The sequence below is a fragment of the Helianthus annuus genome, chromosome 9 (assembly GCF_002127325.2).
Source record: "Helianthus annuus cultivar XRQ/B chromosome 9, HanXRQr2.0-SUNRISE, whole genome shotgun sequence".
NCBI classification, from domain to species: Eukaryota; Viridiplantae; Streptophyta; class Magnoliopsida; order Asterales; family Asteraceae; genus Helianthus; species Helianthus annuus.
In genome coordinates this window covers 128,223,591-128,243,141 of record NC_035441.2, presented here as the reverse complement: position 1 = coordinate 128,243,141, position 19,551 = coordinate 128,223,591, and the positions used below count along the sequence as shown (strand labels likewise).

The window sequence follows — 19,551 nt, the reverse complement described above, 5'->3', positions numbered from 1 at the left end:
TCACTAAAAGACCGAGCGAAAGCTTGGCTCAACACCCTCCCAGCTGGATCGGTAAACACCTGGGATGAACTAGCCCAAAAGTTTCTATATAAGTATTTCCCTCCTTCTAAAACTGCTAAATTAATGGCTGAAATTAATACATACTCACAAGAGGACGGGGAATCCTTATATGAAACTTGGGAAAGGTTCAAGGAGCTATTACGCAAGTGTCCCCATCACGGCCTCGCAATATGGCAACAAGTATCCACTTTCTACAATGGATTGTTGCCACACACTAGGCAGACACTTGATTCTAGCTCCGGGGGACTTTTAGGTAATCGACGCCCACACGAAATATATAATCAGATTGAGGAAATTGCTCAAACCAATTTTCAATGGCACACTCCCCGGGGAAATAAGTCTATCGCCCCGGGCGCCCATAAGGTCGACGAAAGCACCTCTTTACAAGCCCAAATCGAGGCCCTTTCTTCAAAAATAAAAAAATTAGAAATGACAAAAACAGTCTCGGTTATGGCTTGTGAAGGGTGTGGTGGGTCACATGAAAATTGGAGTTGCATGAAAGAAACGGACGATCAACAAGAAATGGTAAACTACATTGATAATAGACCTAGGCCGTCGGGTCCTCCAACGGGAACTTACAACCAAGGATGGCGAAACCACCCAAACCTTGGTTGGAGGGAAACCGGCAATAGTAGTAACCAACAAACCCAACGAACAAACTTTCAGCAATCAAGAAATGAGTCACAAAATTTCACTCAACAACAAAGTGGACGAGAAAGGCTCGAAGATACTATATCTCGCCTCGTCTCTGACACTGATAACAAAAACTCGGAAAGATTTCTACAATTAGAGTCTAATTTTAGGAATCAACAAGCTAGCATTCAAAACATAGAAAAACAAATAAATCAACTAGCACAAAATTTTTCCGAGAGACCGCAAGGCGCATTACCTAGCAATACCGAAACAAACCCAAAGGCGCAAGTTCACCTCATCACACTACGAAACCGCACCGTAGGGCCTGCAGAAGTACCTCCACCTACGGAAGAAACAATGCCAACACATCTGCAGGAAAAGAACTCTCCCCCATCACCAGAGCCTACCAAGGCTCCTCGAGTTCCGTACCCCGGTAGGTTAATTCGTCAAAAGACCAATGAGCAGTTCGCAAAATTCGAAAGTATGTTAAAACAATTGCATGTCAATATTCCTTTTATCGAAGTCCTAACCCAAATGCCCAAATACTCTAAATTTATGAGGGACTTCCTTACACATAAAAAGAAAATTGAAAATTTGCAATTAGTTAATTTAGGCGAAGAATGCTCTGCCCTCGTACTCAATAAACTACCCCAAAAGAAAATCGATCCCGGAAGTTTCACGATTCCATGCTCAATAGGGGAATCACCCGTTCGCAATGCCTTGGCCGACTTAGGGGCTAGCATTAACCTCATGCCCTCATCGATGTTCAAAAGGCTTGGCTTGGGTACCACGAGCCCTACAAAAATAAGCATACAACTCGCTGATCGATCAGTCAAGTTCCCACAAGGTGTCATCGAGAATGTCTTGGTAAGGGTAAGCAGATTCGTTTATCCAGTTGACTTTGTCATACTCGACATGGAGGAAGACACCAAGGTCCCCCTTATACTAGGGAGACCCTTCCTTGCCACAGCACAAGCAGTGGTAGACATGAATGACGGGACACTAACTTTGAGGTATGGGGACGATGAGGTGAAGTTCGGAGTTGGGAAGAGAATAGAGGACGACGACCCAGTCAACTACATGAAGGTTATTGATTCAAGCTTGGATGCCGCTCTCCGACGGTGTAACTTGGGAAGCAAGGCACTCCACTCAGAAGATATATAACCGGGAATCGGGTCTAGCCAAGGACCCTTATAAACGTGGCGCACCACGGAGGCATTCCGCGGATCTATCCTTAGTTTAGTTTAATCTTTTAGTTTTTGCAGAATAAAACACACTCATGGTGGTAATGGATGAAAAGGGGAACGAGAAAAATGGAACCATGCACGAAGAACAGAGTAACCCGACAAAAATCTCCATCACAGAAGGCTCAACACGGGTCGTGCCCAACCAACACGGCCCCGTGCTGAGCCCCTGCAGAAAATCACCCAGTTCAGGTAACTGGACACGGGCCGTGTTCAGCGGACACGCCCCCGTGTCCAGGCTTCTGTTTTAATTCTGTAATTTTTGTTACTGGCACTTGACCACGGGGCCGTGCCCGGTCAACACGGGGCCGTGTCCAGGATGCCAGTAACATAAATCTTTGCTTTTTAACACACTTTTATACATTCTAATCAACCAAAAACTTTATTTTTGGACACATTGAGGACAATGTGTAATTTAAGTGTGGGGGGGGATGCTAAAACCTTGAAATTTTGCAAAATCCTAAACACAAGCCTTACACAAAACTCTATTGGAACCGCTAAACACCCCAAATTTTTTCAAAAACTTTTTCATTTTTTTTATTATTTACTTGTCTTAGTTTAAGTTGGGGATAACAAGTTCTAAAAAGGTTATATTTTTACAAGTTTACAACCGATAGCGTCGTGATAAAAAAGAACCAACATAAGAAAATTATGAAACGGTATAACAAGTCTAGTTAAAAATTCGATTATATATGCTTGGTCACATTAAAAACCCATTCCCACAAAAGTGAGTTTTGAGCCTTTATTGAGCATAAAAATACACATATTTAGATTAAATGCTCATTTTTCGTTTCTTGTGTGAATAGCCGCTCGGTCTTTACAAATCTAGAACTTGCCACGACGATACATTCCCGGTCCTTACCAACTTAAACCCAAGTAAGTAAATGATGGAGGCATTAGGACTAACCATTTTTCTTTCAAAACCATTATTTTTCATTTTTTTTACCTACCCAAAATCCCCCTAAATAGCCCCTTTGAGCCTAAACCTTTCATTTCATTACCCCAAAACCCTTTTTACCCACCAAAAACCTTTTTAATTTTTTTTTAGTAACAAGTTCGCTTTTTCGTAAACTCACCTTTTTATGTGACGTTTAAAAAAAAAAATGATGATGATGAAGTCAAAAAACAAACAAAAGCTACAAAAGCTTGTTTGGAGAAATACTTCAAAATAAAAAGTCACTAAAAACAAGGTACTTCACGAAAACCGACGCTTGTTACGATTTTCGCCCTTTTTACTAACCACTAACCAACCACCCACCTTTAAACCCAAGCCTTCACCCCAAAAGTCCTCTTGATATTTGCAAAGGTAAAAAGTTAAAAAGGAGGAGGATTGATTGCTTGGCAAGCCTATGGAAGACGTAAGTTCCGTGCCGCTCTCGAGTGATTCACTAAAATATACACCTTCGGCCGAGTGTTGAGTGATCTCCCGTGAGGTATGTGAACTTGTATATATATGGAATTTTAATAAGGCATGCTATGCCCAAATAAGTAATTCATCTTATGAAAAGTTCAAAATAAATCATAACGAATAGGATTGTAAATAAATAAAAATAAAACCTATAAAAACCTTGGATTCCCGACACTCTAGGACAAGCTAAAAAACTTCTCTTCTACCTATTCCATTTGGGAGTGTAAGCCACATTTAAAGAGTTTTGCTTGAGGACAAGCAAAAGTTCAAGTGTGGGGGTATTTGATGTGTGTAAAATGCAACATATAAATCACATCAATTAAGGCATAAAACTAACCCTTTTTAAGTACTAATGTTGGAAAAAGAGTGTTTTTGTCTTCCTTTTGTATTTTCAGGATGAAATGAGCTCAAAATCACAAAAGAAGCAAAAAGACAGCTAATTCTACCATAAATACAAGAAAAGGAACAAAAGTGGACTGCCCGGACCCTCAACGGCATCTCCCAAGGCAAAGGAGAAGAAACAGAGTCTGAACACGCCCCGTGTCCAGCGAACACGGGGGCGTGCCCAGGAAGCAGCAGAAAAGACAAACCAGTAGAAGCTTCCATTGCCCACCACGGGGCCGTGTCCAGCGAGCACGGGGGCGTGGTGAAAGTACAGCAGGCGCATTAATTGTAATTCGCAATTACAATTAATGAAGTGAGAGAATGTCAGACAGGCACGGGGCCGTGTCCAGCGGACACGGGGCCGTGTCCAGCCTTCTGTTCAGCCTATAAATAGAGGAGCTTGGCTTCATTCTCTCTCATCCCTTGGCACACCACCTCTCTCACACTTCATCCACCACCCACCACCACCATAACACCATCATCCACCACCATCATCCATTGTCCATCGTAGAGTGTGTGAGTCGTCTCGGGATCCAAGATTGATCGTAAGAGTTCTTGACAATCAAGGCCATGTTTGCCTAAGTCTCTTACATCACTTGGTGAAGACAAGTGTTTAGTATAATACTTTTTATTTTTAATCTTTTGCACTTTTTATTTGGTTTTGTATTAATGACTTTAATAACTAGTTACTTATGTTGAAGGTGATCTTTCCTTATCGTTTGTCCGTGGTGTCTTGGCATTATTTTACTGTCTATATAAAATAAAAGATTTTCACCATTCATATCTCCACGGTCTATATGGAGGTATGTTGGCTACCTGGTCGGGGGTTAAGGGAACGGTTTGGTAAGGGTCTTGCCCTTGTTCAGCGTTTAGAGGTCCTGCTTGGGACCTGGGTCAAATTTAGTAGGATCTCCTTCAATGCCCATAGGTATTGGATGGCGGGGATCCAAACTCTTTGACCCCCTCATAAGTTAACTACTATTAATACTATAATCCGGCTATTTAGGACTGTATCCCTGCTGACTCAGACTACTTAGCCGAGGGTAACGTCACCGCCAGAAGCGGGGCCTACCACAATTTGCATTAATAACTTAATTCATTATCTTTCAATAATCCGACCCTTTAGGATTGTATCCTTGCTGACTCAAACTACTGGGTTGAGGGTAACGTCGCCTTCAAAAGAGGGGCCTACTACAATAACTAAGATAATCTCTTAAACAAGTGCAAAAGTGCGAAAATAATCAAAGGTTATACTAATACACGTGTCGGATCCAAGTGATTCATCTTGTCTATCTGTTTTTATTTTATTTTTATTTTCAGCATTTAGTTAGTTTTTTTTTTTATTTTCTTAGTTTAAAACATTTTTCTAACCTTTTGATTTGATTAGACGTTGAGGATAAACCGGTATTAAAAGCTCTTGTGTCCTTGGACGACCTCGGTATCTTACCAACACTATACTACGTCCACGATGGGTGCACTTGCCCATATGTGTGTTTAGTGTTAGTAAATATCGTGTTTTATAAATTTAAAACTTGGCTAAAAGTGTAAAAAGGGGCTTAAATATACATAAAAAATATAACACACTTCACGCACATCAATTGCTTTTTGAATACTTTATCTCATTTAGGATGTGAATGTGTATTACATGATTGTTTGTTTAAGAAGGATTCGGTTATCATGCTGTAACATTTGTAACTTTATAGGGATTATGTTTTCGATATTGTTGATATTCGCTTATCTGATGGCTGATGTGGCCCCCTGGGGACATGGGGGTGACGGCGCTGGTGATCCACCGCTTCCTCCTGGTGGATTTCGTGGCACACACGAGACAGACGGTAAGTCTTTTACTAAATTATTTTGTAGTCCTTATATTTTATATATTATAAATGTTGTTACTAATTATTTTTGTTTTAATTGCAGCGGTTCCCCCGAAGAGGGTTAGAGGGAAAGCAAAAAACGAGAAACTAAGGCGTCTGGTAAAAGCGGGGGGGCCTGTATCGCTTACGTTTGACAGGCAGGTGACTTATACCCCTGTTGGTAAAACAAGAGATATGTTTTCACGGGAGGCCGGCCTGTATATGTGGCGGTCCATCCCGTTCGATAAAATTGGATGGGATAACGTTGAACAACATTACAAGGATGCCCTCATGAACCACTTACGGGTAAACAACTTATATGCATAAAAAATTATCAAATATTTAAGCACATGCAAATCTAATTTATATATGATATTTTAACTTTTTTTTTTAATTTATAGGAAAATTTCAATTTTGATGAAGTGGAACGTGATATAGAGGCCAAAAACTTGACGGGTGGCATTAGGGCTGTGCTTATGAAGCGGTACTCTGACCGCAAGTACGAGGCTAAACAATTATTTAAGAGCAAGGGAGGTTACAATGATCTTGAGAGTGCAAGGGCATTCCATCCCGCGGATATGCCCTATGATAACTGGTTGAGAACCATTGAAGGTTTCCGGGAAGCTAAATATATTAAAAGAAGCGAGGCCAACACACTAGAACGCGAGAAACAACAATTCCCATACCGTGGTGGGACATCGTCGTACGGTAGCACCGCCTATAAAAATGTAATGTTTTATGTATGTGTGCGTGTGTGTAAGCTTTTGTTTATTTAATGTCTAATCTAAGTTTAATGTTAAACAGGAGATGGATTGGGTACCTACGTATGCTAAAACCCACACGGACAATCAAGGGAATTGGGTTGATCCGGTTGCTGAACAAAATTACGTAAGTATTTCCTTTAAGTATTATTTTCTATAACAAATATATATATATATATATATATATATATATATATATACACACACATATATTTAATCATCTTCGTAAAATACAGCGGAACATACAACAGGCCACAAGTCAATGGAGCGGTGAGGGTCCGCCAATTGCCCCGTATCAGGAAGCGTTGGGTGAGCGGCGAGGATGGTACCGCGGGATGGGGCCTAAACCTTCTTCCAACACGCCCTCGCACTCGTCATCTAACATGTCGTCTTCGCAAGCTCGGACGCAAGAACCCTTTTCCGAGGTAAACTGCGCAATTTAAAAAATGACAAACGAACGCATGTTTCCTTGTTAAATATATGTTGGTAGCGTTAATTAATATGCTAATATACGTTTTGCTATCTATTATTGTAGAATTTTGTTAACAGCTTGTTCCAAACCCCGTCATTTTTGAACCAACTTAACAACTATCTTGCTTCACAAGGAAAAGCAAAAGGAAAGTCCAAAGGCTACGATTCTGACAACTTATTCGATAATGAATCCGACGATGAACCCAATGATAACGATGACGATGAGTGACTTGTTTTTAATGTATGCTTTGGATTTAATTAAACGTTGTAGGATATAATGTACGACTTAAACGTAGTTTTTAATTATATGTTGATTATGTTCATTGTGTATGCTTGCGTTGTTTGAAAATAGGCAGGTTTTGTTTTTTCAGCCGTAAAACTGGCTGGGCAGCTGTATATACAGCTGCTGTATTAAAAAAAAACAGACTTTTTGCGGCGACAGGTGTCGCCGCTATTGCCTTTCAACCTTTACCGACGAACGTTAATACCGGCGACACGTTTAGCGACGACATCTGTCGCCGCTAAAGGTGTAGGATTAATACCGGCGACAAATGTCTTTACCGGCGACAGCGGGTCAATAGCGGCCCAGCAATACCGGCGATGCTTTACCGGCGACATGTCGCCGCTAATAGTCAATAGCGGCGACCAAAGTGGTCAATACCGGCGACACCTGTCGCCGCTAAAGGTGCCCTGTTCTTGTAGTGTCACACGATCCATCATATCATCCATGATAGTCTCAGCCTCAACACGTAAACCAGAAAACCATGCTTGCAACTTGGCCCCACGGGATCTAGGCACCTTTTTTCAGTAATCCTTCAATCTTCCGCAACATTGAAGTTATATCACGAGTATTTTCATACCCATTCTGAAACAGCTCATTCAGATTCTCCCAATAAGTCATTCTTTCATGAAAATGGGATTTCATCGGTGCCTTGTCTTGCTTCATTGGAGTTGTGTTTGTTTCACAATATTCTTTCCACTGATCCAGTGGCATTTGCAATTCTCTCATAAGGTTTCGCGTAGATGCAACTTCATTACACCTCTAATCGCCTGCAGGATTTCCATGTATCATAATAAGCTCCTGTATTAAATGCTCTTTCTTGTTGAAATTGATGGTTCACTTAAGAACATATTACAAATTTAGTGCATCAAGGTGACCAGAGCAATAAGTAAGATCTACATAGAGCATAAATATATACTTCATGGAATACATACCTCATGTGAAGCCATTGTAAGGGTAGCATCTGGAGAACTATTTAGCACATAGTTTTGGACTTCCTTAGGCACGGTTACTTTCAATCGCGTAACATCATCCGGATAAATCTTTAAACTCTTTAAGTTGGAAAATGGAGAAGGATGATGTGAGATTAGTTCCACGTATGAAGAAAGAAGTTCCACGTATGAAGAAAGAAGCTGCAAAAAATACAAAAACAAAATTATGTAGAAAATGGAAAACAATTTAATGCAAGATAACAAAATAGAAAAAAGTCATATGTGTAGAATCAAACTACGTGAAAAGGATATCTGTTATTATGTCTGAAATATAGAGAAAACAAAGCCCTATATATAGAGTTGCTAATTACAATTAGATACCCTCTACAATAATAAGTTTGTCTAATATAATAAGAACATAGTCTTACATTCCCCCGCAAGTTGAGGGCGGGGAACGACCTGCAACTTGGATCGTAGAAACTCAAGTCTTTGTGATGACAAGGGCTTCGTAAATATATCAGCGATTTGGTCATCAGTTGAGATGAATTTGATATGTAGTTCTCCTTGAGTAACTTGTTCACGAACAAAATGATAATCAACTTCAACGTGCTTCGTACGGGCATGAAAAACCGGATTGGCAGAAAGGTAGGTTGCACCAAGATTGTCACACCAGAGTGTGGGTGCCTTGCTATCCAAACCGAGTTCACGAAGGAGAGACTTTAACCAAATCAGTTCTGCAACAGTATCAGCTATTGCCTTGTATTCAGATTCTGTTGAAGATCGGGAGACAGTTCGTTGTTTTTTTGCAGACCAAGAGATGAGATTGGATCCCAAGTAGATAGCATATCCCCCCGTGGATCGACGATCGATTGGGCAACCAGCCCAGTCAGAATCCGAAAAAGCAGTAAGAGTAGAAGCCCATTTAGCGTCAGAGAAAGCTTGCAGCTGATAACCCGTGTTGTGACGAAACAATAAACCATAGTTGACCGTGCCTTTTAGATAACGTAAAATTCGTTTCACAGCAGCCCAATGATTCTCGGTAGGAGCATGCATAAACTGACAAACTTTGTTAACAGCAAAGGCAATATCGGGACGAGACAAAGTGGCATATTGAAGAGCCCCGACAGTCTCTCTGTATCGGGAAGGATCATCAAGCAGAGGACTATCATCAGGTAACAACACTTGAGAAGTAGCCATAGGAGAGGAAACGGATTTACAGGTTAAAAACAGATCAGGATGGCAATCTTAGCAGGTACAAGGCACGTCTTGTTGCAAAGGGTTTTCATCAACAGCATGGTGTTGATTATAACGAGACCTTCAGCCCAGTTATCAAACCTGCTACTATTAGAACTGTCTTATCTTTGGCAGTCACAAACAAATGGTCTTTGAGACAACTGGATATTCAAACCGCTTTCTTACATGGTGATCTTAAGGAAACAGTTTACATGCGCCAACCCCCTGGTTTTGTTGACCCTACCAGGCCTGATCATGTATGTTTATTGAACAAATCTTTGTATGGGCTCAAACAAGCCCCCCGTGCATGGTTTACTAAGCTATCTACTGCTCTTCGTCAACTGGGCTTTTATGGGTCCAAAACTGACCCGTCGCTATTTATTCTCAACTCATCGGGCACGCTTGTTTATCTGCTTGTGTATGTTGATGACATTATAATCACCGGTAATAATCAGGGCACTATCACCAGCATTGTTGAGTGTCTTAACTCTCTCTTTGCTCTTACGGATATGGGTCAGCTACATTATTTTTTGGGAAATGAGGTTATCCATCACCGTTCGGATCTGGTCCTTTCTCAACGGACATATGTGCTTTCTCAACGGTTACTTTCAATCGCGTATTTCTCAACGGTTACTTTCAATCACGTAACATCAACCGGATAAATCTTTAAACTCTTTAAGTTGGAAAATGGAGAAGGATGATGTGAGATTAGTTCCACGTATGAAGAAAGAAGTTCCACGTATGAAGAAAGGAGCTGCAAAAAATACAAAAACAAAATTATGTAGAAAATGGAAAACAATTTAATGTAAGATAACAAAATAGAAAAAGTCATATGTGTAGTTAGTCAAAAGCGATCCATAAAAAATATGGAAAATAGCAAATCACATAGACTTGTACCATGAGAACAATCAGATTGCTAGCCTCAACTAATGACCTTTGTCCTGTGGTCTCCTCTCACTTGGGACTTTCAAGTTGAAATGTCTTTCTCTTTAGGATCTTCTGGAACTAATGGTTTATCTCCACTAAGCCTTAACTGAAAGATGAAAAACCCAAAAATCTAAGCAATAGACAATTAATAAAAATGCAAATAAAGAACCAAAATACCCAAATTGTACAGATATGAGTTTGATAGTAGAAATCAATAACCTGAGATAGCAATCTATCCAAGAACATTAACGACCTGAAATAAGCAGAAAAAAGTGGAAACGATGAAACCCTAACGCCCAAATTCGTCGTTTGAATTGATGATTGTGGTCCCCTAATCGCAATTTATGCTACCAATGACTATTTTGAATCAAGAATTGCGTACCTTGTGATCGATTCAGAAATTTTGTGGAGCTAGTATGTGTTAACCGACGACGACAGAGTGTAGAACGGAGGCGGCGCCGGTGTCCGACTCAAACAACAGCGGCGGCGAGTAGAGGAGAAGGGCTTCCCGACGGCAATTGTATGAAGCAAACCATTAATACTGTCAATAAACTTTGATAACCACTCACCACTGTCAACGAAAACGCCCCTGTGTCGCCACCACCTTCCAGCAACGTGGCGAAGAAGGGGAAAAGAGTGCTCGCGGTGGATAGAAGTGGAAGAGTTTTTGGTTCACAGATATAAGGAAGGGTATATGACGGTTAGAGGAAAAAAAAGGAGACATGGAGGTTCACCGGCAACGTGTGTAGAAAAAACTGGAGCCACTGAAAACCGAAATAAACTGCCCTGAACTGCTACAAAAGCAATTAATTTTGTGAGTTTAAAGGGCTGAGATTTAATCTCAGCAAGATCCAATGGTCAATATTGATTTCAAAGTTGGTTACACTTAATGGGTTCCATATATATATATATATAATTTCCACATGGAGTATACAATTTGTTGTACCAACGAACTTTTATTTTCACGAGTTTTTGTTCTTGATCAAGAATAACTCGGAGATCTTCACGAGTTTACCAGACTTCAATCGACTAAACCGTCATCAACCACAAACTCTAAATCACCGTTGATCACCTGTCCCAAAAGCCAAACCAAATATATATCCGGCCAACTTACCATGTATGCAATGGGCAAATTGTTACCGTAAAGATGTGAGTCTAGTGCCATTGCCGAGATCGACGAACTCTTTGCAATTTGAATGTCACGCGAGAAAAATATTAACAAGTTACTCTACTCGGATTGAACGTAAACAATTATGGCGGTTTCTACACAGGCAGTCAGGCCCGTAACGGCACCAAAATTTACCGACAATAGTCCAGATCAATGCCGACGATCTCAAACAAAATCGAGGCCGCCGTCATCACGGATACAAAAAAAGCGTGCAACCGAAATACATAAATAGTTTGTTCTTGTTAGCCATGTACCCCAAAAATTTTGTTCTTGTCAGCCATGTAAATAACCGAAACCACTCAAACACCTCTAACCTGCATTAAAAGCAATTAATTGACCAATGCATGAAAATTAAAAAACCAGGTGACAGACATGTTTTATGTTGTATCAATTAATTAGTCTAAATCTGATTTAAAAGCAATTAATTGATGTTGTATTAATAAATCCAAATAACAAAACATTTTATCATCTATCAAAATAAAAGAGAACTCGCAAATCACTATGCAATCTTGGCATGTTTGTTTTCTTGTATATCTTGAATATAAACCGAACTCCAGAAGTTGAAATCGAATAAGAACAGTAAATTGCAAACCCAAAATTCGATCTTTGTTGGAACCCAAAATTGCAGATATTGAATTCGATTACACCAACCAACAATTATTTTGATCTTTGTTGGATTATATATAGAACGTACCCTGCAGTGAATCGAAATCGCAGATCTGATTGGAGAGATGAAAAACACTGAAATATAAACTTGGATTCCTCTTGGAATGGTGATGCACTTTCAGATCTAACTATTTGTGGGTACACACAAATGCTTAATCAGATAAGACCAAAAGGTTTGTCAAGACCGAATTTGATTTTTGTGTTGAGATGGAATAGTACCCTCCTGATCAACGATCAACCAGTTTCCAATATGCGATCAACCAACAAAACACCGTATCTTGTTTTTTTTTTTTTTTTTTTTTTTATAATATACACAATCCATCGGTTTCTTGTTTTCATTTGTTTTTATTAAAAAAAATCTGATTCACAATTATTTCCCATCCTTTGACTATCAATCGGACCCAAGCCTAATAAACATAACTTAATTTAGTTAGTTCATTAGGTGGCCCAACTAATATTGTGAACAGGCCCAGTTGGTTTTAAACTAAATATATTTTATATATAAACAAAACCGATGGATATACTAGATCGTATTAAATTAAAACGAGCATGCACTCCCGCATCTCCTAACTCGTTTATTATTTAATAAGATCAACTTGGTCGACAAGTCAATTCAATATCACCAAAATCCGTTGACAACACTAAAATTATCAACAGTTTTGTGACGGTTGTATCTTATAGTCCATATTCTTCGATTTGATTGTGACTTCTTCATCAGGTAAGTTGTCTGATTTGGTCGGTGTGCGGTTGTATTCCATGACACCTTTATCTAGGCAGCAAGGTCCTTTTTTTTATAAAATTTATTGACAAAAGATAAAACTTCCTCAATTCCTCTCTTACCTATTTCTAGCTTTGGGCCAGATCCATGTAGAGCTTGTAGGTAGGGCTGATAATATCAAACACGGACCTGTTAACACAACACAAAACAATATGTTGTTGACATGTTTTGTGTCTCGGCATAACAGGTTTCGTGCATTAAATAGGTCGACACGTTTAGCGACCTGTTAATGACATGTTTATATGTGTAATAGATGTTATAATTTGACTTATATGGAGTTTTATTTTAAATTTTCTAAGGACTAATATGTTAAGGATTATGTATTAGTTATGACTTTTATGAACTTTTGGCAAATTTGTTTTCGCTAAATAGGTTATACGTGATATTGATCATCTCCCTAAACATGTTTATAACATGTCATTTCGTGTTGACCTGTTTCTAAATAGGTCATGTTTGTATTTGGAAAAAAAATGGCACCATAAGTTATCCTAATGTGTTTGTGTCTAGCATCTCAAATCGTGCTTTATCATGTCATGTCTGGCATGTTATGCTGGCCCTGCTTGTAAGTTTGATGTTTCAAATCCCTGGATGATTATCTAAATTATGTATGAGGTTTATTCTTAGACTAAAGTATATTGTGGATACATACAATCAATAATCAAATAATAGTTTAATTTCTTATCTAAATTGTAGAAATCACTATTATAACCTATGCCTTCTTCTTTAGTTCTCTTACCTTATTAATGACTAATGTGTGCTGGTATATATATGAAAATTTAAATCTCACACAATCTGTGTTTTAAAATGGAATTAATAAACTAAATCACATAACTCGGTATGATATAGTAAAGTCTATAAGACCGAGTATGAATTCGCGGACGCTGATGTGCAGCCCTCAATACTTAACCTCTGTCAAGACCTAGTCTGGGTAAAATAGTATGGTGTCAACTTAACAACGAATCAAAGTAGTAAACAGAAAGAGAAGGTAAAGAAGTAGGGATAAATAAGCAAGGAACAAGCTGGGAAAATGACACACGAAGGGGAAGTCGGGAATGGGAGGAATGAATGTATAGTCGGGGAATCCTAATGATAAAGCTTAATGCTACGGTAAATGGAAACTCGGATAAAAACTGGGATCCAAGGATACGGTCTAAACGGGGTTCACTGAGGTGTCCTAAATCTCCTCTCGGTCTCAATAGGAACAAGGCCAACCCAAACGGTCGTGTAAAGCTCACCAGGTAGTGAAAGGATCTCCTCTCAGTCTCTCCAAACATTAGATGGTTACACGCCCTAAGGTTTGATCTCCTGTCAGTCTCACAAATCTCAAGACACCAAATGATGTCAAGGGGCGAATTAAAACTAATGAAAAAATGTTTGGATAAGCGATGAAAACAGATAATGGCTAAGAATCTCAATCTCATGCAAATTCTAACCTAAGTCTGGGAAAACCTAACCGACCCACAACCTATCTCCTTTTGGTCTCAAGGTAGGTGCTAACCAGGTATGAAGTCTAAACATGCAAGATCTAGATAAAAAATTGATAAGTTAACCAAATCAATAATCAACGCATAGTCAGCTATAAACTAATGCAATTTATTGGTCTTAAACACCAAGTTAAGGTATCACCCTGGAAAGGGGTAATGCGTTTTGGCAAGACAGGAAAGTTAAGCCCAAGATACATAGGACCATTCGAGATCATCGAATGTGTCGGAACAGTGGCTTACAAGTTAAACCTACCTGAAGAGCTCAGTGGAATTCATATTGTGTTTCATATTTGCAATCTGAAGAAGTGTCTAGCTGATGAATAGCTAGCCATGTCACATAAGGATGTGCATATAGATGAGAGCTTAAAGTTTTTGAAAAACCTTTGTCGATTGAGGACCGACAGGTTAAGAAACTTCTAAAGAAGCACGTACCGATTGTGAAGGTTAAATGAGATGCCCGTAGAGGTCCCGAATACACGTGGGAGGTGGAATCCACAATGAAACAGAAGTACCCTCATTTATTTCAGTAAATCTCGAGGTCGAGATTTCTTTTAAGGGGGTGAGGATGTAACACCTCGTAAAAATCACAACCAATATAATGAGGACACATGTCATGAGCTTTAAACGTGTAAGGAATTATTTCCGAGGGACTAAAATTGTCAAACAATCTAAATATGTAAGTAAAGAGATCCAAAGTGTCAACATGCCATTCATGTGCCTCTAATTGACCTCACACGACGTTCGTATTCTTTAATGAATAATTTATCGAACATTGGAAGTCGTTGTGTTAAAAAAAAGGATCTTACGAAACATAGGGGTTAAAAGCATCAACATGTTAAAGTTATCTCTGAGTAACCTTTAACGAACCCAAAAACATTGTAAATAATTTAATTTTTCGCACACAAGAATATTAGATATTAAATTTGTGGAGTTTTGAATAAAACAAGACTTTTCGGGTGATCATATAACTAACCGAGAGCTTAACAGAGTTAGTATATGACCCAAGGTCCTTAAAAGTTAACTATGAGGGTCCAAAATACAATAAATGGAAGTTATATAAAGTTTATATGGACCAGGGACCGAAAATGCAAAGCTGCCAAAGTTTTACCGGATCAGGAGGTCTACGCGGCCCGCGTAGACCCTTTAAGGATCTTACGCGGCCCGCGTAGAAGTCACTAGCGACCAAAACCTGCACAGCTGCAGGTTAATCAGTTTCCACCGCCTTTGCATGCCATTTCTTGATACCAGGGACTGAGCCAACAGATTTTCATGCATAGGGGACACCTGGGATCATCAGGAATCACTTGTAGGCTTGTGTGGAATGATCTTGTGAAGTTTAAATTCCTATATAAAGCCTTCTTGTTTGCTAGTCATTTGTTCATTCACCAAAAATAATTCAAACTCACTCTCTGGAGCTCTCTGGACTTCAAGCAAGTTTCCCTCAGCTCCTAATTCGTGCTAAGAGCCTTTGTAAGCATTCTTAGCCCCTCTAGTTTAAGTTTTATTAGCTTAATGACCAAAAGTCAAAGCCGTCGTAATTAAGCTTTGACTTTGTGATTAATCACTAATGGTCCAGCCATTATTCGAATTAAAAGTGGCTATGAGTTGGTAATTATGTGGATAATAAGTCCTTAAAAGGGCACCCCCTGATTATCACTCTAACGCGGTCAATTGTCGGGTCAAACTTAATATTAAAAAGTCAACAGAAAGCTATTTTTGCAAATAAACACATAACTGATAATGTAGAGGTTATGGAACATGTTTTAACATTAAAATAACTTGGTAAATAATGTAGGAACATGTCTAAGCATGTTCAACCCGACAATTCCGAGTTTGGGCTCGGTTCGGAACCGAAAGTCGCAAAAGAAGACTTTTGCTTTGACTTTCAGTTCTGACCCGATTTCGCTTGTTTTAGATATGCCTTAAGGTTCCTTTAGGACCATATTATAAGTTAGTAAAACCATGGTTGCAGAAATCGGTCTAGGCGGCCGATTAATCGGCGCCTAGGCGCTAGGCCGTCATCTACTGCCTAATTTTGAGCTAGGCGGTCAATTAATCGGTCATGGTCAAAAATCGGTCAAAATCGGTCCTAGGCGGTCAAAATCGGTCCTAGGCGGTCAAAAATCGGATTAATCGGACAATATTAGTCGGTCAAAATCGATCAAAATCGGTCCTAGGCGGTTCTAGGCGGTCCTAGGCGGTCAAAATTGGTCAAAATCGGTCAAAATCGAACCATACTATCCGAAACTTGAAGTATTTATGTGAATTATGAAGTATTATTTTTATATTATTGGGTATATATATATAATTTTGAAAAAAATACATATAAAAATCCCATTCCGATTAATCCTGATTAATCCCTAGGCTGTACCTCACCGCCTGACTAGCGCCTAGCGCCTTCTACAACATTGAGTAAAACCCTCTGAGGTTATACTACATGGTTCCTTATTTATCCGATTCATTTGCATGTTTCTGTTAATTGTTTAAATGTTGAACATTATGCCCTTTTGACCTTAAAACGCGATTTTTGAAAATGTGAGAGGACAAAAACCTTTATTACTCATTTATAAACTTGTCCTAAAAATTTGACATCAGTTTGAGGTCTAAATTAGGAGTTATGCTCAATATCGTAATTTGAAAGCTTTTTATTAATTAAATGGCATTTTTAGCATCAAGCCTATTTAAACCCAAATTTCGACACCAAACTTTTTACCCACTGATGTAATATAATATGTTGGGATTTTTGAAGATTTTTATTAATTTTTAAACTGATCATCACGTGGGGTTCTTGCTTTGATTCGGTAATTGACGGTTATACCCTTTTGCGCTAATAAAATGAGTTTTACATAACATTTTGATACCAAACTTTTTACTGATTTCATATGATAGATAAAATATTTTAAGCCTTCGGACTGATAAAAATCTCAGCTTTCCTTATATAACCTGAAAATCGCCTAAAATCGACTTTTTACGCGTTTTAAACTCATAGTATCGATTAAAACTATTTTTGACACATAAGACTTAATACCTACTGATGTTTTAAGTAAATTTTTATACTTTAACAGTAAGTAAAAGTGTTGACCTCAGATTTCCAAATTTGACCTTAAAGCTTATGTGAAAAGACCAAAATGCCCCTACAGTGCATAGTTTGGCCATAAATGATATATTTCACATATATGCAATATCTCACTGATATAACCTACTAAGATAAATATTTTTACTGATCAGTTAAGAACAGAACCTCAGATTATTATTTGACCTCTTTTATAATCTTAAAAATGACCAAAATACCCCTACGGGGCATAAATTGATTTCAAATACGTTTTGGGCATAATGGAAGGTATCCTACTGATATCATAACACACTTTAAGCATATTAACTTAGGGAACCTATACATGACTCATTTGGTTACCCGTTATGCATTATTCACGTTCGGTGCGGTTTATGTAACTAGATTGCATAAATTGACCGAAACGGGTCAAACCTTATCATTTTTGCTTCAATCCAGAATGTGTTTACTTTACTCATATTGTACAAGTCTTCATACTCGTCGGGTCTAAGTCACATTTTAATCCGGTCTTCACTTAATCTTGCATTTTGAACCGTATATCTTCCTTTAAAACTAACCGGTCTAAGTTTAAACTTAAGTAAGACCCGTTAGGAATCTAATAGGTTATTAAAACCTTCGTTCCAGATTTAGGAGCCCAGTAAAAGATATTTGCACTTGCTGATTGTATACGGCATAGATAAATTTGTATAATTTGCTCAGGTAAATACTTTTAACTTATTTTCCCTTATACGTGCTTGGGATACGGTATATAAAATACCGTTTGGTCGGGTATTGAATTTTTAATCATATGAAGGTTAAATCATTGAGATAACCCATTTAATCTGTTTTGTTTTGTTTTAAGCATTTGGGGGGTTAATGACCATGTCCTGGATATCCTTGGCTCGTTCATTGAAATGGCCACGACTTAAGCACGGGGTGTAGGCATACACCTGCCGGTGCGTATGTAAAATAATGTACCCGCCTGCTCGAGAATAACTCGCCGTGGGATATATTATGTGGTGTGTCTATTAATCCTTAACCCGGTATTCAGCCCGGGCTACTGAACGTATAACAAACATATAATTCTTTTACAAGTTTATTTTTAAATAATTATCCCAAATTATAAAAGATTATTTGTGCCTTGTGCATTTAAATCAATTTTCTTAAAACATTTTCAAAAGTGTCGGTTGATTGTATTTACCAGTGTAAACTGACGTATTTTCCAAAAGGTTAAGTGCAGGTACTATGCGAAATAGGCTGGCTACTCCTGAGTGAATAAATAAAGAGTCTTGCAAGCTTTGTCACTTAAAAATCCGTTGAACAATATCTTCTTTTGTTTAGATCCGCCTGTGGATCCTTTTACATTCCATTTGTAATACTTATGTTACTTTCAATTCAATTTGTAATATTTTACTTTAGACTTCCGCTGTGCATTGAACTGTGATAAATTGACTATGATGATATCAACTACGTCACAATACTCCCCACCGGGCCCACCGGTAATACGTGGAAATATCGGGGTGTGACAGGTTGGTATCACAGCCAACATTGAGTGAATTAAACACTAGCCTTTTGTGTTTAATATCAATGACACAGTTGCACATTCCTTGACTTTCGAGTCTAGGCAAAGGACTTAGGACTAATCCTAATCTTTTATTTTGTCCTTTATTGTTTTCTTTGTTGTTTCTTTTGTTTGTTTTGACAGGAACAGAAGATGTCGCCACGTATTAGAGGCAGAGGAAGAGGCGGTAAAGCCCCAATTTTCACTAGTCATGATCATGAGGCCGGGCCATCTCACTGGCGAACTCCTTCAGTGACGATGAGTACTAGTCCTCAAGAAGATTGGAGGATATACCTGGAACCTGCGAGGCGTTCTGTCTCGTTAAGCTATTCGCCCTCGTATCATCACTCCTTTGGGCCACAGTCGGAAAACGAGCCCAATGATTCTCACCATTCTTTCCTTACACTGCAGCGGTCGAGTTCACACCGTGCCTTTGAGGAACCGACCCCGTATTTTCAGAGCCGGTTCAATCCGGCAAATCAGGTGCAAGAACCAGTGGGTTTTAACCCATTGGGACCAGAAGATCATTTTTCCGGTGACCACGACATGGATATGGATGATGACCTCGATCCAGGGATGCCACCGAGTGGGACGCCGACGCATCCCATCGAAATTTCTGACGGATCGTCCTTTCACGGTTCGCCATATCGGGGCCC

At 39.0% G+C, this 19,551-nt stretch overlaps 1 long non-coding RNA gene and 1 other non-coding gene across 2 annotated transcripts; one reads left to right on the top strand and one right to left on the bottom strand.

The window, feature by feature from the left end:
• Nucleotides 1–117: 117 nt before the first annotated feature.
• On the bottom strand, nucleotides 118–224 carry LOC118482499. The gene has a single exon (XR_004868533.1). It is a non-coding gene; the product is annotated as a small nucleolar RNA R71 (small nucleolar RNA).
• Nucleotides 225–6,246: 6,022 nt separating this feature from the next.
• On the top strand, nucleotides 6,247–6,827 carry LOC110898103. The gene is made up of 3 exons (XR_004867214.1): nucleotides 6,247–6,313; nucleotides 6,390–6,473; nucleotides 6,583–6,827. It is a non-coding gene; the product is annotated as an uncharacterized LOC110898103 (long non-coding RNA).
• Nucleotides 6,828–19,551: the final 12,724 nt, after the last annotated feature.